We start from the raw sequence: 24,518 nt of genomic DNA, 5'->3' as shown, positions 1-24,518 counted from the left end.
TGATTTGATTTGATTCCGCAATTCCTGTGCTAGTCAGACGACATACCGGATCAAGACAACGTCCAGTTGAGAAATGAATGGCACATTCCACTGTTACAGGAGTTTTTGTCATGGAAAGAGGAGCGGAGGAACTCCGCGCGTCGCGGCGGAGCCGCATGGCGCAAAGCAACGCCATGATGAAGCCTCACAGGACATGTTGGGGCATGTCCAGCTCATGCACAATTTCTCGGATACTCACATGACTGAAAAGCAACCAGAAGCTGTCTGAACCATCTGAAAGCTGTCCTGTGAGTCCAACACGGAGGTGGTTTTGTCCTGCGCCATGAGCGGCATGGTGGCGCAATCCTCCGCTTCTCTTTCCATGAAAATACCTCCTGTAACAGTAGAATGTGCCGAAAAAGTGCTGATGTCCACGCCTTCTGCCTTTTTTGTGAAAGTTAGATGACGTCCCGGATCAAATGAAATGAAATGAAATAAGCAGAGCACGGTACAAAGGCTAACTGAATTTAATACATAACAGTGATACAAAAAATAACAAAGAAAGTGCGGTCTGGCGTGGTGCGCTCCCAGCAGCGCTAACGGTCCGGAGCCAGAAGCTGTTCGGACCCAAGGACCCCGCCGACACCCCCCAGGTGGCCGCAACAAACCGAGTCTGTGAAAGAAGGAACCATTATGTGAGTCCACACTCTACACACAGAGAGAACACTTAAAGGTGTACAAACAGCAAACACTTCCTGGCTTGATTACTAATCAGCTTCCCAACCTGCAGGCATGGAACATCCAGTTCACAAAACTCCACTGCAGTGGAAGCCGATACATGACTAACATACAGCTCAATATAAAAAGGTGTGAGGGACACCACATTTACTGACTGTATAAATGTTAGTCACAAAATCTAACGTACCTCAGGAAGTGTGCTGACGAGCGTGAGACCTCACCCCCTCCTCTTTCACAGACCGTGCATCAAACCCTGGACGTTCTCTGCATCCACTGATGATGAGATGGCTCCCGAGACGACGATCTCACCCGTCTGGTCACAAGGTCGAGTCTCTGGCAAATACACACTGTATACTCCAGTCTTAAATGCCACCATGTTCCAATCCATATAGATGCACCTCAGCTGTGAGTCCTGACGAGCCGCAGGTGATCAGGGTGAGGTCCTGATAACCTCAGCAACACAGCCACTCAGTCCCAAATGCAAGCCACCTGGAAGGAAAAACAAAAGACAGAAACAAAAAGGCAGCCAGGCCCCCCAGCCATACAACAGTACCCCACCCTCACGGGAAGCCTCCCGGCGACCACACAAACCTGACCCAGGAGAAACACCCCCCTCCAGGGACCATGGCTGGAAACCGCATCTGCATTCGTCTTCCAACAGAATGGTTGATGTCCTCTCCTCTGGCTGCATCCTTGCCTTTGTTTCAGTCAGTCACTTAGCACAGGTGTGGCCAGGAGTTCTTAAACCTGTGCGGTCAGCCTTTATCCAACCATGTGCGGTCATTAGTCATAAAACAAAAAAGACAAACACAAACAACCAAACCACCCCCCCCCCCTCCCCAGGGGACCGTCCTATCAAACCCCGGGATGAGGAGAAAAGAAAAACCCCAAACTTAAGCTTACAAATAAAAGCGCTAAAACACCCCCCCCCCCCCAAACGACATGTAGGGACCAACACCCCCCAGAGGACTTCCCGCCAGCTCCAGGAGTAATAACCACAGCCGAGGTCCCTCTGGGATCCAACGTCACCCACGGGGACTCCCAGCGCCTCCCAGAGGACCACTCGTCAACCCCAGGAGACGCCTCCCCTCACGACCAACGGACCCAGCCCCGGCCGTCTATGGCTAGATGGACCCACAGCCCTTTCCCCCCCAGAGGACACCACAGTCAAACCCTGAGGGCGGAAACTGGGGGGAAAACACCCCCCCCCCCCAGGTGCAGAGGTTACCTGGGAAACGCCCAGCATAACCACACTGCACCACTCCAGCAACGCCGACACTACGGCTCACACGGCTGGAGCCAGAGGAGAAGAGAGGGAACAAAAAGAAAATACCCCAAACCCCCCCTCCCCTCCCGGGTGCAGAGGTTACCTGGGAAACGCCGAGCACAACCTAACTGCACCACTCCAGCAACGCCGACACTACGGCTCACACGGCTGGAGTCAGAGGAGAAGAGAGGGCATAACAAAAAACAAAACAAAAAAAAAGAAAGAAAAAACAACAACCCAAATACCGTCGCCAGTCACACTCCACCACGACCCACGGATAAGGCACAACACAGGAACACGGCTGCAAGAGAGCACGAATCAGTATTCAGTAATGGGTCTCAAACACGCACCATCCGGGCGGAGAGCACCCGCAACTGATCCGGATAACTTCTGAACGTCTGCTGCCGCCTTCCCGGCGCGTTACCGTCTCTGCTACCGCTGGGTCCGTGATGTTTGGCCAGAGACTACTGTTATGTGTCGGACGCAGCTCGGAGAACTGACCAGCGTTTGAAGGACCCAGTATGAAATAAGCAGAGCACAGTACAAAGGCTAACTGAATTTAATACATAACAGTGATACAAAAAATAACAAAAGAAAGTGCGGTCTGGCGTGGTGCGCTCCCAGCAGCGCTAACGGTCCGGAGCCAGAAGCTGTTCGGACCCAAGGACCCCGCCGACACCCCCCAGGTGGCCGCAACAAACCGAGTCTGTGAAAGAAGGAACCATTATGTGAGTCCACACTCTACACACAGAGAGACCACTAAAGGTGTACAAACAGCAAACACTTCCTGGCTTGATTACTAATCAGCTTCCCAACCTGCAGGCATGGAACATCCAGTTCACAAAACTCCACTGCAGTGGAAGCCAATACATGACTAACATACAGCTCAATATAAAAAGGTGTGAGGGACACCACATTTACTGACTGTATAAATGTTAGTCACAAAATCTAACGTACCTCAGGAAGTGTGCTGACGAGCGTGAGACCTCACCCCCTCCTCTTTCACAGACCGTGCATCAAACCCTGGACGTTCTCTGCATCCACTGATGATGAGATGGCTCCCGAGACGACGATCTCACCCGTCTGGGCAAATACACACTGTATACTCCAGTCTTAAATGCCACCATGTTCCAATCCATATAGATGCACCTCAGCTGTGAGTCCTGACGAGCCGCAGGTGATCAGGGTGAGGTCCTGATAACCTCAGCAACACAGCCACTCAGTCCCAAATGCAAGCCACCTGGAAGGAAAAACAAAAGACAGAAACAAAAAGGCAGCCAGGCCCCCCAGCCATACAACATTAACAAGAGTGACATGAAATATACAATGACAATAAAAACCATAATAATACCTAAAATCCATAATAATACCAAACGTACCAATCTTTAAAAACATTGACACTGGACGAGTTAATGACATGGTTCAGTAAACTGTTCCACAAGGTGACAATTCTGTTGCTAAAAAAAATCTTTCTGATGTTCAATCTTGACCTAATAACCTTTAACAGAGTCAAGTGGCCTCTCAGAGCAGTGTAATCTGTAAACTGGAAAAATTGATTCTCATCAGCATTTTCGTGGCAGTTTAATACTTTATAAGCTTCAATAACTTTCTCAAAGTCTGGGGACTTGAGCCACACTTGCACACAATAAACACAAAAACAGGCTTCTTGTCAAAACTTACTAATTTGTTCAAAAATATTGGTCCAATCACCTTGCTGTTTTCAAGACATGAATCATCTTGAAAAAATTAATAAGTACACCAAAAGTCACAAGTCACACGACGGTCCCACATCACCACAGAGTTCACTTTGGAAATGATCTGGTCATTTCTGCATGTTGATGGCCGACCCGAGAGCGGCTCGCTCTCCACCGTTGTGCGGCCGTCTTTAAACCGGTTGTACCGCTCCTTAATCTGTGTGATGCCCATAGGATCGTCACCAAAAGCCGTCTAAAAATCCGAATGGTTTCCACCTGGCTGTCGCCCAGTTTCTGACAAAATTTGATGCAGTCACGCTGCTCCAGTCATTCCGCCATTTCCTTGCAAAGAAAAAACAACAAGAGACTCCACCCATCCTAACACAAAGGCTGCTTACCAGCAAATGACGCAACAGACAGGCGTGAAAAAATTCATGCATGCGCACGAAGGTTCAAGGTTGGCTCATGCAAGCACACGTGTTTCAAATCCATCAGGTTTTTGAAAAAAATAAAAAGGTGGGATACTTTTCTAACAGACCTGGTATATATATATATATATATATATATATATATATATATATATATATATATATATATATATATATATGTATATAGTTACAGATTTTTTGGTTTTCACCACTTTCGTCCCTGAATATGTCAATCGTGAGTCACTTTTGTGCAGATTAAAGTCACTAACTGGGACTCCTGTCTTGTTGCAAGAATTAAATGAGAATTGTCCTCCGTTCTGTTCACACAGCTCCAAAATCTGCTAGGCTCTCTGCTGAGTCAAATTAGAACAATAGAGTCCACTCGGAATTAATAAATTCAAAACCCCACTGAAATCATTTGACACCCCTTTCAAAATGTAATACAAACAAACTACAATCGATCAAAATGTTTTTTTCCTCCCAGAGATATGGAGAGACATTCATGCCAAAATGTCTGAAAGGAAATGCTTTTGACAAAAACTACAGATTTTATTCATTTTTATTTATGTCCAGAAATCAAGGATCCAGTGACCGATTTTGTATTTATTTACTTTAAGACTCAATAAAATGTTGTTGACAGAAAACCTGTAATGCCTACTTTTAGTACACAGAAAATTCACAATGAATGGGAAGAAAAGTGTTTGGGGCCAAAAAATAAACATAAAACAGTATTTACATAGATTAGAATACATACTAAGTTAACTATGAGTTGAAAAACAATATCGGATGATAACTATTGTTTTTTTTGTTTATGTTTTTAGTTCAGAGTGACAGCTGCTCACAATGAAAACCATCCTCAACAAAAGAAAATGAGCTGATACAAATCAGTCAGTGCTAAATATTGGCAACTTGCAAAGCAATTTTAAATGCAATTATCATTATCATCTGACCTGAAAATCAACAGAGTTATTGTAGTCAGGCCCAAAAATATACATATTTGCTGACATTAGTCTATATGCACATTTTATCACGCTCACAAACTGTGGTTAAAAAAAAAGAAACTTCTGGTGATCTTGACCCACAAAGTAAATGTGGCTGTTGGAGTCGAGTGATCCAACATACAAGGTCTGTTAGAAAAGTATCCAACCTTTTTATTTTTTTCAAAAACCATATGGATTTGAATCACGTGTGATTGCATCAGCCAAGCTTGAACCTTCGTGCGCATGCGTGAGTTTTTTCATGCCTGTCGGTTGCGTCATTCGCCTGTGAGCAGGCTTTGTGTGAGCACTGGTCCACCCCTCTCGTCGTTTTTTTATTGCAAATAAATGTCTGAACGATTTGGAGCTTTGCTGCGTTAGTTTTTTCCCAGAAACTATGAGAGACCTCCAGGTGGACACCGTTCAGAAATTTAATATGGCTTTCAGGGACGATTTTATGGGGATTACACAGATTAAGGAGTGATCCAGATGGTTTAAAGACTGCCCACAACTGCTGAGAGCGCACCACGCTCCGAGCGCCGATCGACAGGCTCAAACAACCAGATCATTTCCAACGTGAAGGCTTTGTTGATCCGGGACGTCGTCTGACTTTCACAAAAAGGCAGAAGGCGTGGATATCAGCACTTTTTTGGCACATTCCACTGTTACAGGAGTTTTTTCATGGAAAGAAAAGCGGAGGGATGCACCACGGAGCCGTTCATTACGCGGCACAAAACCACCTCCGTGTTGGTCTCACAGGACGGCTTTCAGGTGGATTTCAGACGGCTTCCGGTTGCTTTTCAGTCGTGTGATTATTAAAACGACAAGAGGGGTGGACTAGTGCTCACACAAAGCCTGCTCACAGGCGAATGACGCAACCGACAGGTGTGAAAAAACTCACGCATGCGCACGAAGGTTCAAGCTTGGCTGATGCAATCACACGTGATTCAAATCCATATGGTTTTTGAAAAAATAAAAAGGTCGGATACTTTTCTAACAGACCTCATAATGTACATAAGCAGTTTGTTGACAGGGAGTTACATACAGCAGAAGTGTTCACGGTCACATTAGTAAATAGACGTTTATTCTACTTCGATCATATGTGATGTGAACGTACTCTACAATAAAACATTTAAAAACCCGATGAGTCATTTGTTTATTTAGAACACAAACACTGCTTCTTGCACATGGGTACACAGTGCGAGCAGCTGCGCGATGTGGTTACACATATGGTTACACATCGAAAATAAAAAAAATACATGCCACCTATGGGATTTGAACCTGCACTTTCCAAAAGCCCTGATTGTCAACCAGAAAGTTTACCACTGAGCTACCATCACTGTGCAGTAAAATGTGATGGAAAATGCTTGATATCAAGAATGACATGGATGTATTTAAGAAAAAATAAAACCACACACCATGTAAAAACACCACATTTTATTGAATCCCTCTTATCAAGCGGACAATACAAATATGATCCGTCTGTTCCTCTGTAGATGATCCATGGTCACAGACGTACAGTCATGAAATGACATGAATGAGAAGCAGGGTGCTGTTATCATGTCCATATCTGGTGGCGGCATGTCCAGCTGGCTGTGCGCGCATGTCCTGCCTGAAACGCGTGTCTTGTGGATGGTGCAAGAGAGATAGCGGACATCAGAAATCTCTGTTTGCACTTGTTTGTAAGTGCTTTTTGCATTTACTGTGTTGCCTTAATTTATGTGTTGTGGAAAACATTTAGAATGAATCCACAACACGCACACGGGTGATTCTTTAACTACGGGCACTATTGGGCTTGTAAATGTAATTTCCACCACACCATTGCCTTACAATATAAAGCGCCTTGGGGCAACTGTTTGTTGTGATTTGGCACTTTATACATGTGCTCTGATGTCACTGTTTATCTCCATAGAAACTACCCAAACAATCTTTCATACAAACTGTTTAAAGGGACATTACAGTGTTGTGGTGGAAATTACGGCAATAGTGTGGGACAACTACATTTTGTTTAAAAAAATTACAACAGTTGTATGACATTGAATACCCCAATTATGTTTTGATTATTTTACTGATATTTTATTCAGAGATATTTTAAAACATTAGAAAAAACATTTCTTTACCATTCATTTTTATCATTGAAAATCAAAAGTCTGGGTGTGGGACAAGCACAAAACAATCATCAGCATCATCGGCAATATTTGCCAATGATGCTGAAAAAAGGTGAAAAAGTCATCATAGACTACTAGAACAAATTTCTTAACACACTTTCATTGTAAAGATAACTATAAAAGTGTGAAATTTCCCCTTTTTTCTGTTTTTCATACAATATGATCAAAGGACATAATAAGTGCCCGTAGTCTAAGAATCACCCACACGCGTGTACACACACGCACACACACACACACACACACACACACACACACACACACACAAAATTACATTATTCTCTCTACTCAGTTAGGTTTATTTTACTTAAGATGATATTATAATATGAGTCCAGGGAAATGAAATAATTCCCTCAAAATAATTGAGTTGATTAAACTGATCAGGTTTTGTCTAAAGTAAGAATGAAATAAGTGACCTGTTGGTTCCTTGAAAAATGCACAAAACAGTGAATGTAGTCAAACATTTTATGTTATAAAGAAAATTTATTCAAAAATATATTTCCAGATAGTAAAAAAATAAAATAGATTTGGAGATGACTCTGCAGGCTGCTGAGGGTCAGTGCTGAGGTGTCTTGACCTTTTTAACCTGCACAATAAATAAATAAACACATTCAGACTTTCTGTATGATGCCAGCTGCTAAAAACAAGAGTCACGTGTTCGATCTGATTGTTTCCTCACCTTCCTGTTGGGCTTCCACGTCGGGTGGAGCTCGTAATGTCGTCGGCTCTCGATTCTGGCCAGTTGGAAATATTCTTCTTTCTCTGTTGCAGAGAGAGAATGCCACTGCAAACACAAGACAACACACTGTCAGTTCACGCACTCACTGACACAATGATAAGATTGTGCACGTGAGGAGTGTGCACACTCACCATCTGTCCCAGAATCTTATTCACGATGGCACAGTCTTTCACCTTCTGCTGTGCCACCACAAGTGGGTGCTGCTTCTGTCTAAACACCATGAAGGCATTTGGGGGCTTTTTTACATAGGGTTTGGGATCAGCAGAAGTACTGGGAGGGGCGCTGGGTTCTGGAGGAACAGGAACACAGGCGGGATGAGCAGGAGTGCTAGGAGGGGTGCTGGGTTTTGGAGGATCAGTAACAAAGGCGGGATGAGCAGGAGTGGAGGAAGTCAGATAAAATGTGGGATGGACAAAAGTCAATAAAATGTTTTCAGCAGCAGGAGTGTTGAGCGCCTGGTACTGAGGGCTTCCAAGGTCCATGATCAGGAGATCATCCTGATCCTGAAAACACAAGCAAACACATCCAGCAGTTACAAAATATGATCTGCCCATATCTATCATAAATCCATCTCTCCATTCATTAAAACTCTTAAAGCGCATATCTCTGACAAATGAAATGTCAAATGAGCTGACTATTCTAAATAAATAAAGTATTATGAAACTATTGGTGTATTGTGTTTTATTTTTGGTGCCACATGTCCTGAGATATTAAGTCATAAACATGGAGAATTTAGGCTGATTTCACCTGCTGTTTTTAAACGCTCATGTCAGCCTGCAGGAATCGTTGGTTTCTGTGACATCACCTTAATTTTTTTACTGTTAGAATTAGGTGTTTTTCATGGGTTTGCAAGATGAATATGTGAAAATGGTGAACACGTGTGTTCTGGGAGCGTCCATCCAAAGCAGTCATGCTGTTTATTAGTTGCAGTTTTCTCATGGATAAGATTGTGAGGGGGAAAGTGGCAGCTTTTTCTAGCGCCTGCTGGAAAGACTGCAGAAATTAAGCTGCCACAGCTTCAAAAACTGATCTAAACAAGATCACTGCGCTCATAGAGGGCAAACCTCTGCAGACACGAGTTACCAATTTTGTTGGTGGAGCTAAGGATTCTATCCATTCCATTTGTGCAGGCAGGTGAACTCTAACAAAGCATGTTGCCACTCTCAAAAGTGTAGAACTGGCCGTGTTTGTGGTTTATGCCACATTGTATCATGTGAAGCTAAACTACGTGGGGAGCCGGTGAGCCACAGAGGAATGCTGCACATTTGTTTATAAACTGTGATCATGGAGAGTTGGAGAACATGACAATGGGTGTCAGCTGTTCCTGCTGTTGTGATCTTAGTGGGAGAGTTGTGATGTGGACCACCTCCCAGCCGAATGTGTGAAGAGACGTGGATGTTTACCATGGACTGTTTACTGTGGATGGACAAATGACAGACAGCTGAACAATAATGCTACATGGCTCTGTGTGAACACAGCAGCAGTAAAATCAGCAATGCACCTTTCAGGTTATGTTTTTATTACTATTTATTATGTATTTTTTACAGTATTTATTACATTTTTTACTGAATACACCGCAAGTTACAAAGAGGTAGAGAAGGACATATGTTGATCTTCAATTTACAAGCATTTGACTTGAAAACCAAATTAAAGCCATATTACATTTTGAAGACAAAAAGTGGCCTTATTGAGTGTGTGTACTGCATAAATCATGAAGTAAACATGAGGTGGACGAACTGGCCGTAAGTGAAGTGACCCTACGGCAGGTAAAAGTTGGCTCCTAAGGTTACGTAATATCTCTGGATCAAAATGGATGTGAATCTGTTTTGCCTTTTTGAGATGCACTCCATCAGCTCTATCAGGGCCCACACAAGTTAAAGTGCTTATCACCAGTAAATAAAATGTCAAATGAGCTGACTATTTTAAGTAAATAAAGAATTATGAAAATGTTGATGTAATGTGTTTTATATTTGGTGCCATATCCCCTGAGAAATTAAGCCATAAACATGGGAATTTAGCCTGATTTCACCTGCTGCTAATAAACATTCAGAAACATGAACCTCTCAGAAAACTGGGCTTTGATGACATCATATAACCATCCCTTAGTTATGCTGCTATAGACGTAGACTGCTGGGGGGTTCCCATGATGCACTGTTTCTTTCTCTTTTTGCTCTGTATGCACCACTCTGCATTTAATCATTAGTGATCGATCTCTGCTCCCCTCCACAGCATGTCTTTTTCCTGGTTCTCTCCCTCAGCCCCAACCAGTCCCAGCAGAAGACTGCCCCTCCCTGAGCCTGGTTCTGCTGGAGGTTTCTTCCTGTTAAAAGGGAGTTTTTCCTTCCCACTGTAGCCAAGTGCTTGCTCACAGGGGGTCGTTTTGACCGTTGGGGTTTTACATAATTATTGTATGGCCTTGCCTTACAATATAAAGCGCCTTGGGGCAACTGTTTGTTGTGATTTGGCGCTATATAAAAAAAATTGATTGATTGATGATTGATTGATATACATAACATTAGCCTAGCTCTACTATGATAGGCTCAGTACTTGGTCCATATTTGTCTACAAGGTGATCCTTTGAATGCACTTTTTCTTTGAAGTGGTGATTTTTCATGTCAGCTATTTCAGAGCTTCCAAGGGTTTTGAATGCAGCATTAAAGTTATACGCTGCATCATATTTCATCAACCATATATCTGAACCATTTTAGAAAAACTGCTTTATTTGAGGGTTTTTTTTTTTAAATAAAAGAACTTTAAATGAAATTTACTACTGATTTCTTCTTTTTTAAATCCATGATATTACCTCTGCCAGTGAAGTTGGAGGAAGTTATGTTTTTGCTCCTGTTTATTTGTTTGTAAACAGCATGGAGTCCACAATTTTTCAAATGTTATTATTATTATTATTATTATTATTATTATTATTATTATTATTATTATTGCAGATTCATATTCTGAATGGCAAGAACTGGTTCAATTTTCAAGGTAATAGGTCAAATGTTAAAGTCAGGAAAAATCTTGGGAAATTGGAAAAATGAAAAATCTCTACCTTTAACACTGAACAGATTGTCAAAAATTTATAACTGTCAAAAAAGACCAAATTTATTGAATATTTGAGTGCTTTATGTGGCTTTATATCCTTTATTGACTGACGAAATTTGATCTGGATCTGATCCATAGTATATTTTGGGGCCATTTAAATTTAACATTGTAAACCCCATTTAATGTATACAGTATTTTACATTATATCGTAACATGGACCAATCTCTCTCATATTTGAAAATGAGCTGCAGACTGGCACTCACTATCACCTGTTAAATTTTGATCCAGATCTGATCTGGATTGTGAATTTTGTTGACATTTGAATTTAGCATTGAAAAGCCTATTTGGTGTACATTTTACATAATGAAGTTGTGGTGATTCTGTAGGCAGAGGACTGGTCTGTGCTTAAGTCCCTGACCATATCTTGGCTAAGTTGAGCAAGTGGAAGGCCAACAGTGATCTTCTTGAAACATGGGTTGAGGCTTATCCCCACACAATTTTTGAGGATATAGATTCCAGCCGAAAATCCGCTTTAATGTCATCAATTTATACTTGCATCATACCTTAATGTGCCACAATGTCAAATTAGTGGAAAAATGCCACATTTTATCCCATCTGTGACCTAAAATCTCTGTAGCTAGGCCGACTTTGATTTAATTTTTGATGCCATATTTGAATTCAGTTCCCCAAAGTAACTTTTTTTTTCTCTAGAACCGTTGGGGAGTGAGAAAGTTTTGAAAATCTCAACACTGTTGGGAAAGTGTAGTGACACGGACCCACAACAGGGGGCGTAAATGAACGGACAATGGAAGGAGTCAAATTATAACACTTTACTGTTGTGAATGACACAACCAAACACAGCAGATTACAGAATGTGCAAAAGTCAATCAATAAAGGTGTCGTGTGGGCAGGCTCGACGATAGGAGACGCCCGTCTGGAAACGAACCGGAACCACACGATTTCCACTTGCCACCGAACCCGAGGAATACTGGAGCCGCCAAGTCCCGAAGTCCCCAGGTGGCCACCTTCACGGCGGGTCGGATCTGGTACTGCTGGCAGAAAGCAAAGACAGTCAAGGGTGGGTGTGTGAACACCCAGTAACAATCCTGGTGGGAATTCCACCTCCACCTCACACTCAATACGTTGCAGCGATCCCTCAGAGGAAAAAGAGTGCCCTCTTGTACAGCCTCCACAAAAAGCACCGGTACTCCTGCAAACACTCACAATAAACTGATTTACAAAATACCACAAAAAGGCTGAGGATATTACCTCTGGTAGAAGATGATATCTCGGCAGTGTGGTGGAGGTGTCTTCCTGCTTTTATTCCAGATGTGGATTGGATGATTAGTGACAGCTGTCATGGATGATGGGTGACAGCTGTCACCACAGCTTGTTCCTGAGGCGGCAGCGCCCTCTCGTGCCTGAAGCCCGCACTTCAGGCAGGGCGCCCTCTGGTGGTGGGCCAGCAGTACCTCCTCTTCTGGCGGCCCACACAACAAACACACTGACACGCCGGAACGCCCACCGAGGCAGTGAGAGACGCACATGCAAACAGGTGAGAAGCGAGCAATAAATCCAGCCATTTTGTTGCACAGAAGTTGATTGTCACCCTTAAAATACATTCAGAAGTGATACCGTAGTGACTGAAATGACATGAAGCCTATTGATGTGGGTTTACTATGTTTGAACCGTCTTGGTGAGTTTCAGTGAAGCTAATTCAACTAATAGTGGTCGTCTATAAAATCTGTGATCTTAATTTTTCAGAGACTTCAAAGTGAAATGTATCTCAACTCGTATTTTACAAACAAGTGAAAACCCGATGGTCACTGTGTTCTTCTGTGGAAAGCGGACAACCTTCCAGAAGGACGACCATCTCTGTAGCAATTCACCAATCAGGCCTGTATGGTAGAGTGGTCAGACGGAAGCCACTTCTTCATAAAAAGTACATGGCAGCCTGCCTGGGGTTTGCCAAAAGGCACCTGAAGGACTCTCAGACCATGACAAACAAAATTCTCTGGTCTGATGAGACAAAAATTGAACTCATTGGTGTGAATGCCAGGCATCAAGTTTGGCGGAAACAAGGTACTATCTTTACAGTGAAGCATGGTGGTGGGAGCATCATGCTGTGGGGATGTTTTTCAGCAGCAGGAACTGGGAGACTAGTCAGGATTGAGGGAAAGATGAATCGGAGACTCTCATCCACTTCATGTCATGGATTCTGGGGGACAACCACTGACACCAGTAGATTTTAGGGCCTATTTCGGTTAGCGTTAGGTTTCCTTATGCACCGTCCACAGCAGAATAATCACAAAATGTCTGCATATGGGATGACCTGGAGCTGTGCTGGAAGACTGTGTCATGTAAGTGGAAGATGAAAGGTGACAGCACAGTCCACCATGGAGCTCCTGTAATCTTCACACCTGTTTCAGATAGAATCAATCAATCAATCAATTAATCAATCAATCAATTTTTTTATATAGCGCCAAATCACAACAAACAGTTGCCCCAAGGCGCTTTATATTGTAAGGCAAGGCCATACATTAATTATGTAAAACCCCAACGGTCAAAACGACTAGATTCTGTGACCGAGCAGAGTGTCCTCCTTGATCGGAGGGTGGAGGCTCTCACCGCCAGGGTGGAAGCGCGCGATCAGGGCGCTGCTGCAGCCACTCCTCTGGCTGGTCCTGGGCCTGTATCAGACGTTCCACTGGTCGTTCAACGAACCCCCCCACCGTCCCTTGAAGCATACATAAGCCCTCCGGAACCGTACGGGGGCTGTGTCGAGACGTGCGCGGACTTCCTCATGCAGTGTTCGCTCGTCTTTTCACAGCGCCCTGTCATGTACGCATCAGACGCTAGCCGGGTGGCTTATGTTATTAATTTGCTTCGAGGAGAGGCACGCGCATGCGCTACGGCGCTTTGGGAGCAGAATTCACGGCTCCTAACGTCTTATACTGGGTTTGTACGGGAGCTCAAACAAGTGTTTGATCATCCCAACAGAGGCGAGACCGCTTCGAACGTGCTGCTGTCGATGAGACAGGGGCGCCGTAGCGCAGCCGAGTATGCAGTCGACTTCCGCATCGCGGCAGCGAGGTCCGGCTGGAATAACGTTGCGCTCCGCGCCGCCTTTGTAAATGGACTGTCCCCGGTCCTTAAGAAGCACCTACTGGCCAAGGAGGAACCGCGGGATTTTGACGGGCTTGTCGATTTAGTTATACGCTTAGACAACCGTTTAAACGTGCATCGTCGGGAGCAGGCCGGGGGGCGTGACCGGGCACGAGCCGTCCCTCCCCCTTCCGGTTCCGACAAGGTGACGTCGTCCCCACGCTTCACTGCCAGAGAGCTCCGTGTGGCTACAGCTCCCCCTGCTGAGGAGGCTATGGACACGAGCAGGGCCAAATTAAAATCAAATATCAGACAAAGGAGGCTTGCCCGCTGGGAGTGTTTTGTCTGCGGCTCTTGTGAGCACATGCAGAAGGACTGCCCTAAAACGGTCAAACTACAACGCCCGTCCTTAGAAACTGGGCTAAGGGTGGGCCATAACACGCACGCGGGAAAACCCCGCAAATCTGCACGAATCCCAGTAACAATCCTTTGTGGGGATTTAACCCTTCACGCCCCAGCACTGGTAGACACGGGGTCTGAAGGGAATCTGCTGGACAGCAGATGGGTAAAGGAAGTAGGGCTCCCTCTGGTGGCTCTGCCAGCACCATTGCAGGTGCGAGCACTAGATGGCACCCTGCTTCCATTAATCACACATCAGACACAACCAGTGACTGGTTGTGTCTGGGAATCACAGGGAGGAGATAGTGTTCCATGTCACACCATCTACCTCCCGAGTGATTTTGGGCTTTCCATGGATGGTGAAGCACAATCCCCGGATTGATTGGCCGTCTGGGGTTGTGACGCAGTGGAGCGAAACCTGCCACCGGGAGTGCTTAGGATCCTCGGTTCCTCCCGGCACTACGGCTAATGAGGAGGTCAAAGTCCCCCCCAATCTATCGGCGGTGCCAAAGGAGTACCACGATCTTGCTGACGTTTTCAGCAAAGATCTGGCGCTCACTCTTCCCCCGCACCGACCGTATGATTGTGCCATCGATTTGGTCCCGGGCGCTGAGTACCCGTCCAGTAGACTGTACAACCTCTCATGTCCGGAACGCGAATCAATGGAGACCTACATCCGGGACTCCTTAGCTGCCGGGCTGATCCGAAACTCCACCTCCCCGATGGGTGCTGGTTTCTTTTTTGTGGGCAAGAAAGACGGCGGACTCCGTCCATGCATTGATTACAGAGGGCTGAACGAGATCACGGTTCGCAACCGATACCCGTTGCCCCTGTTGGATTCTGTGTTTACGCCCCTGCATGGAGCCCAAATTTTCACTAAATTGGATCTTAGAAACGCGTACCACCTGGTTCGGATCCGGGAGGGAGACGAATGGAAGACGGCATTTAACACCCCGTTAGGTCACTTTGAGTACCTGGTCATGCCGTTCGGCCTCACCAACGCCCCCACGACGTTCCAAGCTTTGGTAAACGACGTCTTGCGGGACTTCCTGCATCGGTTCGTCTTCGTATATCTGGACGATATACTCATCTTCTCCCCGGACCCTGAGACCCATGTCCAGCATGTACGTCAGGTCCTACAGCGGTTGTTGGAGAATCGGCTGTTTGTGAAGGGCGAGAAGTGCGAGTTCCACCGCACTTCTTTGTCCTTCCTGGGGTTCATAATCTCCTCCAACTCCGTCGCCCCTGATCCGGCCAAGGTTGCGGCGGTGAGAGATTGGCCCCAACCGATAAGCAGCAGTTCCTCGGCTTTGCAAATTTCTATAGGAGGTTCATCAATGGTTACAGTCAGGTAGTTAGCCCCCTGACTGCCCTGACCTCCACCAAAGTCCCCTTCACCTGGTCGGATCGGTGCGAAGCCGCGTTCCAGGAGTTGAAACGCCGGTTCTCGGGGCCCCCCAGTTCTCTTCACAGGTGTGGAAGAGTTTCTGTAAGGAGCTGGGGGCCACCGTAAGTCTCTCGTCCGGGTACCACCCCCAGACCAACGGCCAGGCAGAACGGGCTAACCAGGAGTTAGAGCAAGCCCTCCGATGTGTCACCTCCGCGCATCCGGCGGCCTGGAGTCACCATCTGGCCTGGATCGAGTATGCCCACAACAGCCAAGTTTCGTCTGCTACTGGCCTCTCCCCTTTTGAGGCATGTTTGGGGTACCAGCCCCCATTGTTCCCGTTGGTGGAGGGAGAGGTCGGTGTGCCCTCGGTCCAGGCCCACCTCAGCAGGTGCCGCCGGGTGTGGCGGGCCGCCCGCTCTGCATTGGTAAAGGCCCGGACGAGGGCTAAGGCCCATGCGGACCGCCGGCGTTCCCCGGCCCCCACATACCAGCCTGGGCAGGAGGTGTGGCTTTCGACCAAGGACATCCCTCTGTGTGTCGACTCCCCTAAATTGAAAGACAGATTCATCGGACCATTTAAGATCCTCAAGATCATCAACCCGGCCGCAGTGAAGCTCCGACTCCCGGCTTCACTGCGGATTCACCCCGTCTTTCATGTTTCCCGTCTCAAGCCACACCACACCTCGCCCCTCTGTACTCCGGGACCAACGCCGCCTCCTGCCCGGCTCATCGACGGGGAGCCTGCCTGGACAGTCCGCAGGCTCCTGGACGTCCGTCGTAAGGGCCGGGGTTTCCAATATCTGGTGGACTGGGAGGGGTATGGACCTGAGGAACGCTCCTGGGTGAAGAGGAGCTTCATCCTGGACCCGGCCCTCCTGGCCGAATTCTACGCACGGCATCCGGACAAGCCTGGGCGGACGCCAGGAGGCGCCCGTTGAGGGGGGGGTCCTGTTGTGTGGGCCGCTGAAGAGGAGGTACTGCTGGCCCACCACCACCAGAGGGCGCCCTGCTTGGAGTGCGGGCTCCAAGCACGAAAGGGCACCAGACCTAGAAGAAGTGACAGCTGTCATTCATCCCCTGCACCAGCTGTCACTCGTTCATCATCATCACCACCATAAAAGCCGGACTGCAACTCCACCTCCTCGCCGAGAAAACGACTACCATTCCTGAGGTAATCCTTCTCTGCAGTATTTGGATTAATCAACGTTTTGATCTCTGTTTGCAGCCGTTTATTCCTGTGGGACAGTTTTGTTGGAGCGGCGTGTTGTGGGAACCGCGACGTCTTCGCCTCCCACTCCCTCCAGATAAGTGACTGACAGGAGCTGCTTAAGTGTATGATTGGAGGTGGAGGTGCTCCCTCCCATCAGTGTTGGACTGTGTATTACTGAGTGTGCGGACTCACACTCACACATCCTGTTTTTTGCTCTCTGCCAGCAGTACCAGGGTCGACAGCCGGGGACAGAGGCCACCTGGGGATTCGGGACTTGGCAGCTCCGGTGTTCTTCAGGCCGTTGGTGGTGGAAGCCGTGTGGAGTATGGCTTCTCTCTCGTCGGGGGGGTCTCCTATCTTCGAGCCTGCCACACGTCACCTGGTGCTAATTGACTGTGCATATTTTCTGTATCTTTTCATTGTGTAGTGTCACAACATTAAATTGTTACATTTAGGTTTATTCATTGTCCGTTCATTTGCGCCCCCTGTTGTGGGTCCGTGCTACGACACCTTCCCAACAGATATTGCGTAAATGCAAAAAAGCAGTCCTACATATTTGTTAATATGCGCTTTGAATGACATATCCTGATCAAAAATGACTCCAAGATTTCTCACAGTATTACTAGAGGTCAGGGTAATGCCATCCACAGTAAGGATCTGGTTAGACACCATGTTTCTAAGATTTGTGGGGCCAAGTACAATAACTTCAGTTTTATCTGAGTTTAAAAGCAGGAAATTAGAGGTCATCCATGTCTTTATGTCTGTAAGACAATCCTGCAGTTTAGCTAATTGGTGTGTGTCCTCTGGCTTCATGGATAGATAAAGCTGGGTATCATCTGCGTAACAATGAAATTTAAGCAATACCGTCTAATAATACTGCCTAAGGGAAGCATGTATAAAGTGAATAAATTGGTCCTAGCACGAACCTTGTGGAACTCCATAATTAACTTTAGTCTGTGAAGAATATTCCCCATTTACATGAACAAATTGTAATCTATTAGACAAATATGATTCAAACCACCGCCAGCGCAGTGCCTTTAATACCTATGGCATGCTCTAATCTCTGTAATAAAATTTTATGGTCAACAGTATCAAAAGCAGCACTGAGGTCTAACAGAACAAGCACAGAGATGAGTCCACTGTCCGAGGCCATAAGAAGATCATTTGTAACCTTCACTAATGCTGTTTCTGTACTATGATGAATTCTAAAACCTGACTGAAACTCTTCAAATAGACCATTCCTCTGCAGATGATCAGTTAGCTGTTTTACAACTACCCTTTCAAGAATTTTGAGAGAAAAGGAAGGTGGAGATTGGCCTATAATTAGCTAAGATAGCTGGGTCAAGTGATGGCTTTTTAAGTAATTGTTTAATTACTGCCACCTTAAAAGCCTGTTGGTACATAGCCAACTAACAAAGATAGATTGATCATATTTAAGATCGAAGCATTAAATAATGGTAGGGCTTCCTTGAGCAGCCTGGTAGGAATGGGGTCTAATAAACATGTTGATTGGTTTGGATGAAGTAACTAATGAAAATAACTCAGACAGAACAATCGGAGAGAAGAGTCTAACCAAATAACCGGCATCACTGAAAGCAGCCAAAGATAACGATCAGGTTTTTGAAAAAAATAAAAAGGTCCGATACTTTTCTAACAGACCTCGTACATTAAAATCAAGACACGATTGTAAACCAGCATGAGGTGTTATTATATAATCAACAACAACTCTTCCCGTCACAGATATGGAGGTAAAATTATCTGCTTGGGGGTTTAACCTTCCATTTATCACACAGCATTTAGAATCTTAAAAAAAAATCAATAAATGCTTCACCATGTTTATTTAAACTTAAATCTAGTGCCACTCTATACACTGAAAAAAATGCTACTTTGGATCAACTTAAAAAAATTGATGTAATTTGTTACAGCTAATTTTTTTAGTTTCTCACAATGTATATTTAGGATTTTCTAAAGTGATTCCAGCAGATTTAAACTGGAAACCACAATTTCCCATTAGACCAATGTAAATAAGTACTTTGAATGAAGTGCACCGTGTTTCACTTTTTTCAGTGTAGTGGATATCGTCCGTATCAATATAATCTTTCAAGTCAGCAATACGGGCATTGAAGTCACCACAAATATATAAAAAACATCCTCAAATGTGTACAACAATAAGAACAAATGCCCCAAAAAATAATTCAGCATTCCTTCCCCAGGTTGAAATTTCAGGGGGCAGGTAACAGGAAATGATGACAAAGGAACACTGTAAAGTTTGGTTTTCAAAACATAAACACAATAATCCATCAAACACCTTAACCACAATAGTAACACAGAACTGGTCAAGAACAGAATTCCTTACAAAAATCCCCACACCACCCGAAGCCTTGACTGCTCTCCTGTGCCCAACACGGTTATGTCCAAACCACGTATATCCACTCAGTTCAATGTTCTGACAAGACAAATGCATCTTGTTTAGCAAAACAAAATCGGGATCAACATAATATAGTAAAACCTTTCGCAAGTCACAGTTTGATTATGTCCATTAATTACTGTAATATTCTACTGGACTAAAGGAAAGTCAGTATTCACGAGCTGGGTGCATATCCCTCACATCATGTTCCTCCAGGGTTGACTCACAAAAGTCCATTTGCAGTCACATAAAAGTCTTTCCCAGCTCCAGTCTCTTTTAAAAAGGTCCTAAAGTTTAACTCCACGAGTCTTTCCGCATGAGATTTAGCCGAGGACACAAAAACCCTCCGATATCGCTCTTTATCATTAAGGTTACCTTTGCATCATAGCACAGCCACCTTTGCCTCCATCAACGGCAGCTCCACCTTCACCAGACCAGGTTTAGTGCCTCACACGCAAATCCGCTCACCCGCAGCTAGGGTGGGCACCGGGTTGCAATCAAGGCCATCTCATAGCAAATCCAATACTGTAGACATTAGATCCTCATTGTCCTCCTGCGACAGGCCCATTATGATGAGCGACACATTAGGATCAAATCCTGGTTTTAGACATTTATTGGCAAGTTGCGCCTCCATTGTCTCCATTCTTGTGCTCATTATCCCCACCTCCAGCTCCAAATGATCTCACATTTCCATTTCTAGACTGGACTACTGCAATGTTCTATTTTCTGGTTTACCACAGTCCAGTGTTAGGGGTTTTCAGCTGGTTCAAAATGCTGCTGCCAGACTTTTGACACAAAGCAGAAAGTTTGACCACATTATGCCCATTTTGGCATCCCTTCACTGGCTTCCAGTCACTGCAAGATCGGATGTTAAGGTTCTGTTTTAGTTTATAAAATTGTTCATGGACTTGCACCTCCCTATCTGGCTGACCTGATAAGCCCCTATGTACCAGCTCTGGCCCTGCATTCCCAGAGTGAATAAAAAGTCTGCCGGTCACAGAGCTTTCTCCTACCGTGCCCCAGTTCTGTGGAACGATCTCCCGGCACACATACGACAGTCAGATACTGTGGAGACTTTTAAATCATGCTTAACGACTCATTTGTTTTCCTTGTTTTATTATTAGTTTTATTGTGTTATAATGTGTTTTTATTCTTGTGTTCTTTTATGGTTTTGTCTTTTAATTTTTTAATTTATTTTTCTCTGTTTTTATTATGCTGTGTGAAGCACCTTGAGGCGATCTCATTGTGAACTGGCGCTATATAAATGAATACATTTGAAATTTTAATTTGATAGTTAAACACCATGTTTTACTTGTTGCTCTGAGGATCAGTGATGATATGTGCCTTGATTGTCAGTATATACTGTTGCTTGGGATGATATGTGCTGGAGACATTTTGTGCAGGTGCCTTTGAACGTCGCCATATATCGTTGTGGCAACAATATATGGACTGCAACAATATGTGCTTTAACACTGTGTCACTATATAGTGATTTTGGCAGGATCTAGACATTTTCTGGTCCTAAAACTGTTGCCATGGTATTCATTGACCATGAAAACAGAGGTGTAGACAACTCTTTTGTGATGTTATCATGGATAGTTTTCTAGATATTGATGAAAACAGGTTTTTCGGTAATGGTGTCACTATTTAGGTGTTTTGGGCGGAAAAGCCACAGCTCAGACATGGTAGCAATGCATTTTTGTGATGTGTGTGTGTGTGTGTGGGGGGGGGGGGGGGGTGACCCTTCAGCCCATGAGGTCAAATGTTCCGACCCTTTTCACTTGAATACATTTTTTGGGCTCCTGGCCTAATAGTCACTGAATCACCTCATGTGCCTCTCACTTTAGTGTTCCCGGATTCAGTGTCGACTCAACATTTAGCATTTCCTGTTTCAGTGTCGACTCTACACTGAATTCTCATGAGATCTACTCTTTCTCTTTTTAAAATTTTCTTTTCTTTTTTTAAATTGAGACAAACAAAAAGTTACACAAAAACCTTACAGAGGATAAACACAGCAGTGCAAAAACAACATAATGAAAAAGAGGTTAATGTCCTCTGCTGTAGCTCCAGGAATTGTTCAAGATTTGTACTGGTCCTGTTTCACTGTGGGCTCAAAATTTGGCACTTCCTGTTTCCGTGTCAACTTGCTACTGAATTCCCGCAAGATCCAACAAGATCTCCTCTATTGTCAATCTAGGAAGTGTTCTATATTTTACACTTCCTGTTTCACTGTGGGCTCAAAATTTGGCATTGGCTGTTTCAGTGTGAACTTGCCACTGAATTCCCATGAAATTCCATGAGATCTCGTCTATTGTCAATCCAAGCAGTGTAGATTCAGGAAGTGTTCAGCATTTGACACTTCTTGTTGGGCAGCATGGAGGTTTAGTGGTTAGCACTGTTGCCTCACAGCGAGAAGGTCATGGGTTAAATTCCCGCCTGTGGTCTTTCTGTGTGGAGTTTGCATGTTCTCCCTGTGTTTGCGTGGGTTTCCTCCTGGTGCTCCGGTTAAATATAAGATGAAAAGGTTGGGTCAATGCAAGCCCTAACTATTCGTCTTATATTACTGTTACTGTAAAGTGCTTCGAAGGTTTTCATAAAACTAGTGAACAGTGATGTTGAAATAAGTCCAAAATTTTTTTCTGCTTGTTCACAAAAAGTTGACAACTTAATAATTGAAATTTTTCTGGAGTCTGACTTGTTGTGCATTTCAATCTTCAACTTATATCACTTCCTAAAAAAGTTTTAATTTGTTTTATGAAGTGATACCTTAGTTTAAATAACTTTAAACTAAGGTATCACTCCATAACAAACACTCTGAAAACACTAAGTTATTTAAACTAAAATAAAAAAGGATAATAAAAAGTTTAAATTTCATATGGAATGATATGTTAGTTTGAAGGTTGAAATTCAAAACTCAGACTCCAGAAAAAAATAAATAAAATAAATTTGACATTATCTGCTTTTTGTGAACGTGCAGGAGAAATTTCAGGGATCACACTAATGTCATGAAGCTCGGCATTTTGAAGCCCATAATACAACCCAACCACTCACTTATGGTGTCATGTTGTTTCATAATTCAGACATTCAGACATTCAGAAACACCTACGGACATAATTTTAAGAAGCTCTAAGAAATTTCATCATGTTCACCACAGCAGGAGCATAAAGCACTTCAATCTGCAGAATAAGGACACATTTATTTATCAGTACATTTTACCCAGAATGCACTGGTATGTTAATCATATGCATTTAGTCAATCCACGGTTTCCTGCCAGCTTTTCTCTCTGAGTTTATTTATTGCTGCCGTGTTCCCTCTTTTCCTTATTAGATGTTTAAATTCCTCCATTATAAGTGCTGCTCTCAGGCAGTGAACATTGCTGCTCACTCTTTACATTTTGTCATTGTGAATCCAGTTGATCTGTGTTCGACCTCATGGGCTTCCTCTAAATAGATGACATTAGTGGAAAAATTGTGGAGTCTGTGGGTGGTGAGATGAAGTAATCACAAATACTTTTAGACTGCACTCCTGATCTGAGCCACGAAGAACAACTATCAGTCAGAATTCAACTTGTTGCAGTTGAGGATGCCCCAGAAAAAAAGAGCATTTTATGGGGTTCTTTGAGACTCGGAGAGCTCAACATCTCCTTTGGAGACTGTAGGGGGCAGTCTGATGATCATGGTGCAAATATGGAAGGGAAGAGGAAAGAAGTCCAAGTCAGACCTGTAGAAATAAATCAGAGCTGTGTTTGACTGTGTGACGTGTATATAAATAATAATATTTCTGTCTTGGTGATGGTTCAATTTGTTTCTTAAACTTGGTTAAATATGTCGGGTGGGGAGGGGGGTATTCAGTACCATAACAGAGCGTGGTGTGTCGGTGGTTCTAGTCCCGTGGCAGGAACATTGTCAGATTAAGACGATACTTTCAGGGATCATTTCTATAGTTACTGATTTGAGAAATGTGTTTTGAAAGTGTTTGGTTTCACCAACCACAATGTAGAGTCCTTATACTTCCTCCTGTGCATGAAATGGACAGAAAAAATGATATGTTTCATTTGTTTTTTTGTCTTTGGTGATTGTTCATAGTCTTGTCTCGGGGCCGATGAGAGAAGGAGTATGGTCAGAGTGGTTCTAACACTGCGTATGGGATTTGGTGTGTAGAAATCAACCAAAATATGTTTCCATTATCAGTAGGTGTAGTGTGTTATTAAAAACAGTGACGGATACTTAAAAACCAACAAAAAAATGTGTTTTTGAGGTTACATTTGTTGTTTGCATGGCATTTAATGATACATTTATGTTGGCAGTAAAGTTGGAAAATCCATTATCTGGAAAGTGTGGATTCACTTAGTGAATCCACAGAAAATGACACTAAATTTAGGACAATTTTTCAATTAGTTCATAATCAATCGTTAATAATATCATCTTGTAAACACCATCCATATAATAAAAGAGTGTGTGTGTGTTAGTCTTAGTGTTAGTGTTAGCTCGCACACGTACATTTTCAACCTAAGGGCCCCAGTGACCTCCCCATTGATGCTCCCAGTCATCACACCAAGTTAGGTGTTGACTGCATAATTACTGTGGCTGTACATAGTGGAGCAGGTCATGATCTAACATATGAGGTTGACCGTGTGTGTGTGTGTGTGTGTGTGTGTGTGTGTGTGTGTGTGTGTGTGTGTGTGTGTGTGTGTGTGTGTGTGTGTGTGTGTGTGTGTGTGTGTGTGTGTGTGTGTGTGTGTGTGTGTGTGTCCACTAAAGGGTGTAACATGTATTTGTATTGAACCATTTCAGTACGGGACATTCAGTTCGGTACAGGGTTGTGCACAGATTAGTTTGCGTTGTGTGTTTACATTCAGTGTTGCCAACTTAGCGACTTTCTCGCTAAATCTGGCGACTTTCCAAACCTTCTTGACGACTTATTTTCTCAAAGCAACTAGCACCAAATCTAGCTACTTTTCCTGGCGTTACCAGAGACTTTTC

At 44.2% G+C, this 24,518-nt stretch overlaps 1 non-coding gene across 1 annotated transcript; it reads left to right on the top strand.

The window, feature by feature from the left end:
• Window positions 1–23,448: 23,448 nt before the first annotated feature.
• On the top strand, window positions 23,449–23,665 carry LOC117506108. Its single transcript, XR_004559379.1, has one exon. It is a non-coding gene; the product is annotated as a small nucleolar RNA U3 (small nucleolar RNA).
• Window positions 23,666–24,518: the final 853 nt, after the last annotated feature.

This window comes from Thalassophryne amazonica, unplaced genomic scaffold (assembly GCF_902500255.1).
Source record: "Thalassophryne amazonica unplaced genomic scaffold, fThaAma1.1, whole genome shotgun sequence".
NCBI lineage: Eukaryota > Metazoa > Chordata > Actinopteri > Batrachoidiformes > Batrachoididae > Thalassophryne > Thalassophryne amazonica.
Note: the sequence above shows the minus strand (reverse complement) of the source record. Positions and strands in the feature narration are given on the sequence as shown.